Raw genomic sequence first — 11,088 nt, forward strand, 5'->3', positions numbered from 1 at the left:
AGCATCGATTTCATAGGTTGGCATCAAGATTAAATGAGAGGGTTCATATTATGCTTGCAATAGAGTACCTGGCATGTACAAAACCATTTCTCATCTAAATTGAATGCTAAACCAGTTGCTTCTTCAAGATCTCCTAGGAAAGAAATTCCACAATCTGCCCCAATATTCAAAACTTCCCCCTGTGAGGAAATCCTCCCTTTTTAAAGTGCATATGAGGGGCGCCTGGGTGGCGCAGTCGGTTAAGCGTCCGACTTCAGCCAGGTCACGATCTCGAGGTCCGTGAGTTCGAGCCCCGCGTCAGGCTCTGGGCTGATGGCTCAGAGCCTGGAGCCTGTTTCCGATTCTGTGTCTCCCTCTCTCTCTGCCCCTCCCCCGTTCATGCTCTGTCTCTCGCTGTCCCAAAAATAAATAAACGTTGAAAAAAAATTTTTTTTAAATAAAAGTGTAAAAATAAAGGCAAATAAACATTGAGTAACTTGTACATAGCTAGTAAGGGATAGAGTCAAAATTATTTGGCCCAGTGTGGGGCGCCTGGGTGGCGCAGTCGGTTAAGCGTCCGACTTCAGCCAGGTCACGATCTCGAGGTCCGTGAGTTCGAGCCCTGCGTCAGGCTCTGGGCTGATGGCTCAGAGCCTGGAGCCTGTTTCTGATTCTGTGTCTCCCTCTCTCTCTGCCCCTCCCCCGTTCATGCTCTGTCTCTCTCTGTCCCAAAAATAAATAAACATTGAAAAAAAAATTAAAAAAAAAAGTGCATATGATTGGAGAGGGCCATTAGAGATTTTATAAACCAACTCATTCTACAGATGAGGAAATTGAAGCCTGGGAAGTTTAAGCAACGTGCCTAAAGTTACCCAGATGGTTAGTGGCAGAGCTTGGGGCTGGCTCCCAGTCCTTCTGACACCCAAATCCATACTTTTCCTACAAAGGCTGCATTTATTGCTTCCCTCTGCAGGCCCTCTCCTCCTGGGATTCCAAACTCAAGGCAGAGCATTCCAAGCCCTCCATGGTCTGGCTGTCATCTGCCTGGTGTGGCACCCAATGCATAGCATCCCTCTTCCCTACATGGGCTCTGGGAAAACTGTGAAATAAAGCAAGGGTGCAAACATGGCCAAAACATCACCTTTATTATCGATAAAGGCTAAATTGGAGAATACAGCTTAGTATGAGAGCCAACGAGCCTGCCAACTATACCCGCCTCCCCTCCCCCATTAGGCAGACTCCTCCAGACAGCCCCAGGCACGTGGACTGCTTCACAGAGAAGCAGATTTCCCTGTGGCAGACATTTTCAATCCCAAGAGGAAGAAGGAGGACGGGGCTGAGCAGAACATGCCCAAGCATTCTTCTGCAATGTGCCGATCAGAGAAGTCACTGCACCTCCCTAAGAATGGACAGAAGTTAGGGGCATGGGTAGGGAAAATCCCCTTTCATAGACACCAAGAGTGGGAAAAGACTTGCTTTTCTAGTTCCACCTTTTTCCAACTACCCTTCCCTTGTTCCCTATCCTGGCCCTACAAATGACTTGTAAGCCTGTGTCCCCTATTCACTATTCCTGTTTTTGTTCACATTACCTGTCTTGGATAGATTGCCTGTGCCCTCTGGGTCCCTGAGTGTCAAGTGCCCTTCCATCTTTCAAGACTCAGTTCACCCATCACCTTCTGCATGGAACGCCTCCTCTTCCTTTCTCATTTCCACCCTCAGCATCTCAGAGGGAAGAATGGGCCAAACCCTTCTGTGTGATCCCATTGTGTTCGTACACTTTCCTTTCCCCTCAGCCCTTTGAGCACTTTATTCCACTTAATTTCCTGTGGCAGAGGCTACGTCGTACCTATTCTGGGTTCAAAGCCTTGCATGGAATTTTGAACAAGGTAGGTTCTCAATAACTTCTGGTTGAATAAATGATGAATTGGGGCGCCTGGGCGGCTCAGTCAGTTAAGCGTCCGACTTCAGCTCAGGTCATGATCTCACGGTCCGTGAGTTCAAGCCCCGCGTCAGGCTCTGTGCTGACTGCTCAGAGCCTGGAGCCTGTTTCAGATTCTGTGTCTTCCTCTCTCTCTGACCCTCCCCCATTCATGCTCTGTCTCTCTCTGTCTCAAAAATAAATAAACGTTCGGGGCGCCTGGGTGGCGCAGTCGGTTAAGCGTCTGACTTCAGCCAGGTCACGATCTCGCGGTCCGTGAGTTCGAGCCCCGCGTCAGGCTCTGGGCTGATGGCTCAGAGCCTGGAGCCTGTTTCCGATTCTGTGTCTCCCTCTCTCTCTGCCCCTCCCCCATTCATGCTCTGTCTCTCTCTGTCCCAAAAATAAATAAACGTTGAAAAAAAAATTAAAAAAAAATAAATAAACGTTAAAAAAATAAAAAAAAAGATTTGAAAAGAAAAAAAATGATGAATACTTTTCCTAGGTATATGACACCATGAAGCCAAGTCCTGTCTTCTTCTCCTATTAAAGGATCTCATTCTTTCATTTACCCTTTAAGCATCAATAGGTGAGTGGTACTGTGTTAGGTACTACAAAGATATATAACTTTTAGTCTCCCCTTTCTAGAAACCTCAAGTCTACTTGGAGAGATAAGGTATGTTCACAAGACACAATTGAGTGCATATACATCATTGATACAAATACTTCTTTGTACCCATAGAACGCTTTACAATGTACAAAGCGACACCTGCATAATTTGCCGTTTGATCTAAAGACCACCCTGTGACTCAAAGTGCACTGACCAGTCCCATCTGACAAATTAGGAAACTGCACTTGAGGAGCACCAGGTGCTTTACCCGAACGCACACACGTGGCGGATGACAGAGCTGGAGCTTGAACCCACGCATTGGCTCCTAACTCACATTCACATTAAGCAGCCGAACAGAAGTGATAAAATGTAGTGTGTTTGCGATACCACGAAGGGAGGGCGGTGTGTATACACACTCCTAGTGTCCCTGTCTTTGGCCAGGTTGAATCCCAACATCCTTACCTGTTCCTCAAAATCTGGCAACAGACGAAGCCCAGGGTCTTCCTGCCAAACAGATGAAAACAGTTTTTTTTAATGTTTATTTATTTTGAGAGGGGGTGGGAAGTCGAGAGAGAGACAGAGAATCCCAAGAAGGCTTCACTCTGTCAAGAGTGGGGCTGGTGTGGGGCTCAATTTCATAAACCGTGACATCACGACCTGAGTCGAAATCAAGAGTCAGATGCTTAACCAACTGAGCCACCCAGGCGTCCCTCATGGGGAGTTAGAGGGAGTTTAGGGGCGGAGAAAAGTATTACCTAAGTTGGGATGTTAGCTATCCAGGTCCATCGAACAAACTAGAATCTGAAAGAAATACGGATCTGGGTATGTAATATCAATGTCTTTAAAGATTCCTGCTATCCTAGCCCTGAAGATTCCAGTCCATAGGAAAATTCTTGTATCAAAAATACCTCTTGAAGACTGTGTGGGATAGTTGTGGAATGAACAAATTTGAGTGGGAACTGAGTCATTTCATGGCCAAAAGAAGGGATTAACAATAAACAAGCCATGAGATGGAAATCATTCAGATCTGAGAAAGACAGTATTGTTTGTTCCTCCATCTAAATAAGTGACTGCGATTTCACATATATCTTTAGGTTTCACTTGAAGGACAATTGAATGTAAAAGGAGAACATTACAAGGAAAAGCTGTATTCTAAATTACAAGACGTTTCCGGGCAACAGATATTTAAAACAGAATGGTTAAAGTAACCCATGGCTAGAAGCCAAATTCTGGAGCAGGAGGCCAAATTCTGGAGTTCAGACTCTGTGGCATAACAGGGAATTAAAGTACAGAAATAAAATTAAACGGTATTGGGTACACCACTACACTGGTCACAGTTAAAGAGAGAACTTATAAATTGGAAGGCAGTTCTGAAGAATTCACCCAGAATACAGCTCGGAAAGATAAAAGAGATAAATATGAAAGAGCTGTGAGAGACAAGGAGGAGGACTGATAGGTTCCAATGTAGTATCTTTCATTTCCGTGAAAGAAAAGGAGTGGTTGGGGGAGAAGCAATACTTGCAGAAGTAATGGCTAAGACTTTGTAAGAACTGAAGAAGGTCATGAACCCTCCTGATTAAAAGCACATACTTACACAGGGCAGCATTAAAAAAAATAAAGCAAAACCAGATGCTTCATGGTGAAGATGAAGAACACCAAAGGAGAAAATCTTAAGCTGGAGGTGGGGGGGGTGGGGGGGGTGGGGGGGATAGGGACCTGTCTTCAGATATCTGAAAAGCTGTGTCTTGGGAGAAGAGTTAGTTAGGATACCTCTGAGCCCCTCAGGTGGTGACCTAGAACCTAGGAGTAAAAACCACATGGAAGTGGATTTTAAGCGACTTTAAGGAGAAGCTTTCTAATAACAAGGGCTTTCCAGAATGCATAGCTTGTCTTAAAATAAGAAAGTGAGTTCTGTCACTAGAAATTTTCCTTCCCAAATTAAGTTCCCCATTCGAAAGGGCCCTGGAGGAAAGCTAGGCAGACATGGGAGGTACTGGCTGGTTAGGGCCAGGGTGGTAGGACCAGGGCTATCTGAATGGCTTAAACACTGGAAAATGGTGCCTGAAGGATGCAGGGAATTAGAGAGAAAAGAGCAGTATCCAAAGGGGAAGTGTGATTTTACCCCTATCATGGTTCATTTGGGTCTATCCCCTTCCTTGTCATCTTCTAAATGAATTATATACCTTTCCTCAAATTCTACTCCACAAATTGACCTCCCCTAGAGTCAAGCCCCACCTGGATCTTTCAGCAGAGCTATTTGCCATCTTGAAATTCATCACCCCCATCACCTTTTCTAGAGGAGATTAGACAGCCAACATAAAACTTAACTAGCAATTTCCATTTAAGAAGGTGTCATTGAAAGATGTCTATTTCTAAGTCCTTTTCCCTTAATTCTCTGATGTAGAAGACAGAGTGACTGCTCTAAAATGACAACTCAGAGAGCAGACTTTGGTTTTACAACGCTCTGTTATGTATACGGACCTCATTTAATTTGTACCAAAAGAAGGTAAAGCAGTCATTATCATTACCAGGAAATCAAGGATCCAGCTGGTTGTGTAAGGTGTCCAAAACCAACACTCAGCAACAAACCGAGTGCCTGAGTCTCCAAATCAAGAGATGGCTAATCACCCCAGGTGGTTGAACCTGGGTTCAACCCCAGGTGGTTGAAGCCATCCGGTGGAAGAGCAAATGAAGAAGTTGCACAGATCAAGTTGCTTCCAGGAAGATTTTTGTCTACCGGGCATTGTATCTTACCTGCCTCCTCCCTGAGTGGGCTCTGTATGTCCCTAACCCTCCCCAGCTGACACCCAAAAGAAATATTCCCAGAGAGCCATGGTTATGGTAGTTAAGAGAATTAGCAATATCCCCCAGCACTAGTCCCTGGTAGAGAGAAGGTGTTCAGTAAATGTGTATCGCATTGAATTAGAATTATAGCTCAGACTTGTTATGGGCTGAAGCGACCACCAGTGGGTCGGCCAGGGAAACCAATCAGTGTTTTTCTATCCCCAGTGCTCACTCTGCTATAGCTACTCTGGCCTTCTTGTTGTTCCTTGAACATACCAAGTTCATTCTTGCCTGGAGTCTGGAACGTTCCTCCCCTGCTCTCTCACTCCTTCAGGTCTCTCTCCAATAAGGTGTCCCTGAGTTATTTATTTATTTATTTTTTTATTATTTTTTTCAACATTTATTTTTGGGACAGAGAGAGACAGAGCACGAACGGGGGAGGGGCAGAGAGAGAGGGAGACACAGAGTCGGAAACAGGCTCCAGGCTCTGAGCCATCAGCCCAGAGCCCGACGCGGGGCTCGAACTCACGGACCGCGAGATCGTGACCTGGCTGAAGTCGGACGCTTAACCGACTGCGCCACCCAGGCGCCCCAAGGTGTCCCTGAGTTATAATCCCAGCCCCTTCTCGCATGCCTCGTTTCCCCACCTTTCTTTATAGGATCACCCAACGTAGCCTACATTTTACTTGTTCGTTTGTGGTTTATCTGTCTCCCCTGACCAGGGTATCCACCCCTTGAGGACAAAGGATTTTTTTACCTACTTTGTTCCCTGAAGGTTCCTCAACATTTATACTTGTCATATAGTAGTGCTCAAGATGTATTTCCTGAATGAATGAACGAATGAGTGAAACCATTCACTTACAGTACTATTTCTGTGGGCTTCCACATTCAAACGACTTATTTTCAAGCAGTTCGTAAATACGGACCTTGTGGAAATTTTTTGTGTACTAATAATGAAACACAGAAATAATTTTTAATAAGCCTGGTCTCCCCTCAGGTCGAGCTGTGCACCACGCAAGCCTTGAGACAGGCACAAGGAAGAAGACTCACAGAGCCCCGTGCGTCAGCTTGAAGCTGTGTGAGGACACAGTGGGTGCTTTGCTGAGTGGGAGGCGTAGAACTGAATGAAAAAGAGGGAAAGACATCCAGAAGGAGAACACCAGTCCATCAGCCTGGAAACCTAGAATGTCCTTGGTGTCTTGGCCTGTGCTGGGCAGTGAGGGCCAGACAGTCTCAGTTATGGTCCCAAGGAATCCACAAAGCAGGGAAGGGACAATCAAAGGGGAGGAGCCCAGGGGCGCACAGAAGAATGGGGAAGCGTATTGACAAGGAGAGCTCCATGGAGGAGGCCAGAAGAGGCTCACTGGAGGAGGTGGTCCTGCTGCTGATCTGGAAAGGTGGGTGGGTCCAGGGCCTCAGGAGAGGAGGGGGGAAGGGAGGGCCCGTTCCGACCTGGGCCAGTCCAACTGCTGCTGAAGAAATGGGGCCGAGGGTGCTGTAGACACGAAGCTCTGTGCTAGCAAATCTAAAAATACCCACCCTCCATTTTTTTCTTTCCTTCTTGGTCCCTTTTCTTCTCACCCTTCTTCCTATTTTCTGCTTTCTCTGATTATCCCTTCTGGCCGCCTTCACGCATTTGCTCATCCCCTCCCCCCCACGGAATCTCTTCCCCTGGGGGTGGGTCAAAACCTTCCTGGACTCCCTGCTGTTCAGGTACAGGTTGGCAGCGGCTCCAAAGGCCTCCCATCCCCCTCAACTCAGCTCTTGCGCATGCCAATTAACAGGTGTCAGCAATGCTGGCCCGGACTAAGAGACCCACGTCTGCATAACAACCCAACTATTTTGGCTATCCAGGCCGAGAGCATAAATATGGTGGCGTTTGAGCCCCCGGGGCCCGCGGAGTTCACAAGTATGCTGTCCAGCTCTCTTCACTGGCCTAGCGCTTGAAGTGTTGCCAGAAAGCCAGGGGACTCCTGTGCTTTTATGTGTTCCCAAGCGCAGTCCTCCCTGGCTCCGGGAGCAGCCCTCCGGGGACCGCGCGTCGGTGTGAATCTCAAACAGCAAGCTGACATTCCGGTTGGGAGAGTGACAGTGCATGCCTGGGTGATGATGCCAGGGCGGCAGGTGACACGGGTCGGCCGCAGAGGGGGAGAGTAGTCGGAGTGGGTTCTAATTACATGTCCTCAGAGTTCTGAAGGATGGCATTGGGGTCGGGGGAACAGTTCTAAAACGAGGTTACAGAATCCGGATGTCCTGATCAGACTGAGACCACTGAGATGGGGCATTGGGAGCACAGACTACATCCGTGTTCCCCCAGAAGAGCCTCTGACTTGGACGGATCTAGGATTAAAACATTGCAAGCCAGACAGACCACTGTCTACCGGTGAAAACACATATGCACCGTCTCTCAGCGAGACCAAGAGGAGGCACCCATATGATGTGCCCTAGATGCCTCCCTGAGGAATTCCTCCTTCGGGGCCATGTTCCCTACCTGGCCCCCACCTCCACCTCAACCCCCACTCCCATCCCAGGCCTCAGGCTGGCCACTGAGGTTCTAACTCAGGGTAAACATCTGAAAACAGAGTGGCTGCCAGGGAGGAGAAAAAAAAAAGGCGAGGATGGAATGGGATGGGGTGGGGCATGGCGACAGGAAGAGCTCAAAAGATTCTCAGGTTGGGCGACTACCAAGGTTGTCTTGTCCGGGAGGGCAGTTTGGCCGCGACCCTGTGGGCATGGGGGGGAGCAGTGTAACGCGCGCTTCTGCCGGCGGGGGCAGCATTTCCTCCGACTGCTGGGGGTTCAGATCTAAGTTCGTGGGACCTTTTGAAAACTTAGTTCCACTCCAACAGAACCGTATCACAGGGCCTGAACAAACGTTACCTCATCTGCTTTGTGGTCTTTAGAAAAGTGGGAAGAAGCCACAGAAGGAGGCCTGATCCAGGGGCTACTGAGACCTCCCCCTCAGGATCAGCCCGGTTATGCTTTTGTGATCACTGTTCCAGAAACTCCAAGGAGGGAGGCTTTCCTGATTTCCCCAGCTCTCTCACCACTTGTCATAGTAGCCCAAGATATTATAGATTTTACATTCATAGGGACCAACGCCCAGAGAGACACAGATCAAGATCGTACAAGATCACATACCTCCCCTTGGTCCCTAATTACCTTTCTACAACACCATTCCTTGTTCTGTATTCTACATATCTCATTATCGTATTGAAATGATAAAGCATGAAAAGTATAAATCCCTGGGAATGTTTCCTCTTCACTGAGGTAGACGATAAACTCTTTGTGAGCAGGGTTGGCCTTTATTCCTTCACTCTCTGGTCCTAATTTAATTTATAGCCTCTGTTCAGTGCCTACTTCAGATGCTCCTGACCCCTGACGATCTGAAGTTAAAACAAAGAGTCTGCACAGCCCTGAGCCGCCCTGAGAAATGCGCGGATGAACATAACAAGAGTCCCAAAGACAATGCAGAATCCTGCCCCTCATCTGTTTGGACTAGAAAGTAGTCGTCTGCCTCTAAGCAAAAGCCAGATGACTGCAGAGGTGAAGTAGGAAGCTTTCAAGAGGATGAGGTCAGTTCTCCTGAAAAGAAATCTTAGTGGATGAAGGCAGAAAACAAATAATTTCACCCAACACGAGAAAGCTATTTATTTCTCTGCTCCACGGTGGCCAGAGGCTACCGATCTGTAAAATCTGAAGGCCCTGTAGGTTTTAGAAGGTTGTCAGTGGGGTAATTTCTATTGTACAGTGAGTGCGTGCCCCAAGATGGCCAAAGGGGAGTGTCAGAGTCTCACATCTTGGCCCTTTTTGGGGAAGGCCGCTCTGGGCAGATATTTTGCTGATCATAATCACTTTTATATGTAACTGGACCTTAATTCATTTGGTAGTTTGAGCTACGGAAGGGCGGCACAGATTAGAGAGCTATGTCTGTAACTGACGAAATCTGCGCCTGGCGTGCATTTGTGGGGAAATTAAAAATAAAATGAGGCTCATCTGAAAAATGCCTGGACTGGAATTAGCCGTCTCCTGACCGGTCACGCATGGAACTTGTCGGAGATGACCAGGACAGAAAAGTGAGACCTGGGCACAGATCGGGCCGCGCTGCCCGCCAGGCTCCTGGGAGCCTGTCATAATTTATAATGGATTATCTTAGGAAATAGATGAGGACGGCTTGTGTTCAGGAGCCAGGAAGGACTACTTTGGTTTAAAAGAAAAAAAAAAAAGCCCCGAAAACATGCGTCAGAAATGCGTGACCCATTGTTATTTATTCCACAAGACATTTAATGCCTTGACTTGGCTTGAATTAGCTCATCAAATCCTGTGCTATGAATATGACATTTTTGAAGGGAGCTAATACAGCCAGACCAGGTAAATGGCACCTCTTTCTAGCACTGGTCTGGGGGCTCCTGCTTGCACTCTTTGCCATAAGGTAGCTCTCCTAATGTATTGGAGTTTTCACTTTATGCTTTGAGTTTCAAAATCTGGGGCTTACACACACACACATACACACAGACACACACACACACCCCAAAGGTATATTCCCTCTGTGACTTCTCTTTCCTTCCAACACTGCCTTTAATGTCCACTTCATGTGATTTCATCAAATGTTACTGCTCTGGACCAACTACATTTGGTTGCATAGGGAAGAGAAAGGGCAGTAGCATTGTTGACTTTTCTCTGGGCCGTATGATAGGGCATTGCATAAATTCTGTTTACTTTCACAAAGACCCTTGAAGGTACTATCATTCTGCTGATTTTATTGATGAGGCCACTAAAACATGGAGAGATTACCTGACTGCCGAGATCTACTATCCAGTAAGTGGCCCAGCTGGGCTTTGAACCCAGAACACAGGTATAAGCCTGGGCCTGTGCACCAGGTCAAGGTGAAGTCAGAATCCTGCTGTAACTGGGCAGGATGTGCAATGCCAGAAGTTCAACACAGCAGCCAGCTCCATCTCAATCTTTAGCTCCTAACCTAGTCCTCAAACGCTTCTTTTTCTGGAACGATTATGAAAAAAAAAATGCACTTCCAACCTGCAAGGGTAATGGCAATTAAACAACTCACATTCCATTGTCAGCCTGGTTTCTCTGCCTCCGTAGAAAGTCTGATGGGGTGTTTTGTAAGGCTGACAGAGACACATGAGGAACGTCAGGCTTGTGCACAGAGCTTCCTCGAAAACTTGGTCATTGACAGCGGCATTGTTCTGTGATAACAGTTATCTTTTTAGTGCACTGGAACAGAGGTGCACTTGTGTGCACTTGGAACAGAGGTGATTTGCATTTCAGCCACTCTGTGCGCTGACGCAGCCGCTAGCTCTTCAGGCAGAGGAACTGCATTTCCGCCTCTGTAGAAAGAAGACCAAGAGGCTGTTTTGTCCAAAATGTATCTAATCGTGTAGTGCATGAGAGATGAGGTATGAATCTTCACATCTATATTTTGGGGGAAGCTTCTGGATTGAAAGGAGGGACTGACAAGAGGCCTGGATGCAAAGTATAGTCTCAACTTCCCTGTATGACCCATCTATGTCACCCAGCAATGGAGAGTGTGTGTGTGTGTGTGTGTGTGTGTGTGTGTGCGTGTGTGTGTGTGTGTGTGTGTGTGTGTGAGTTGGGGGGGGCACTCACTGGGGAAAAGTTCCATGTGTTCCCCCACAATATCTTGCGTTGTTTATGGAATAAAGGAAATAGGAGGTCATCTGCTTTTGAGAGATTTCAGAAATGTGTCCCTGCCTAACTTCACTCCTGCTTAGCAGAAGCATGAATTCTGAAACTGGGTGGAAAAAAAAAAAAAGGAAGC

At 47.2% G+C, this 11,088-nt stretch overlaps 1 long non-coding RNA gene across 1 annotated transcript; it reads right to left on the reverse strand.

The window, feature by feature from the left end:
• Window positions 1-772: 772 nt before the first annotated feature.
• On the reverse strand, window positions 773-10,738 carry LOC123380208. The gene is made up of 3 exons (XR_006585738.1): window positions 10,357-10,738; window positions 2,967-3,008; window positions 773-1,378 (listed from the first exon to the last, which is right to left on the reverse strand). It is a non-coding gene; the product is annotated as an uncharacterized LOC123380208 (long non-coding RNA).
• Between the last annotated feature and the right edge of the window lie 350 nt (window positions 10,739-11,088).

This window comes from Felis catus, chromosome A1 (genome assembly GCF_018350175.1).
Source record: "Felis catus isolate Fca126 chromosome A1, F.catus_Fca126_mat1.0, whole genome shotgun sequence".
NCBI classification, from domain to species: Eukaryota; Metazoa; Chordata; class Mammalia; order Carnivora; family Felidae; genus Felis; species Felis catus.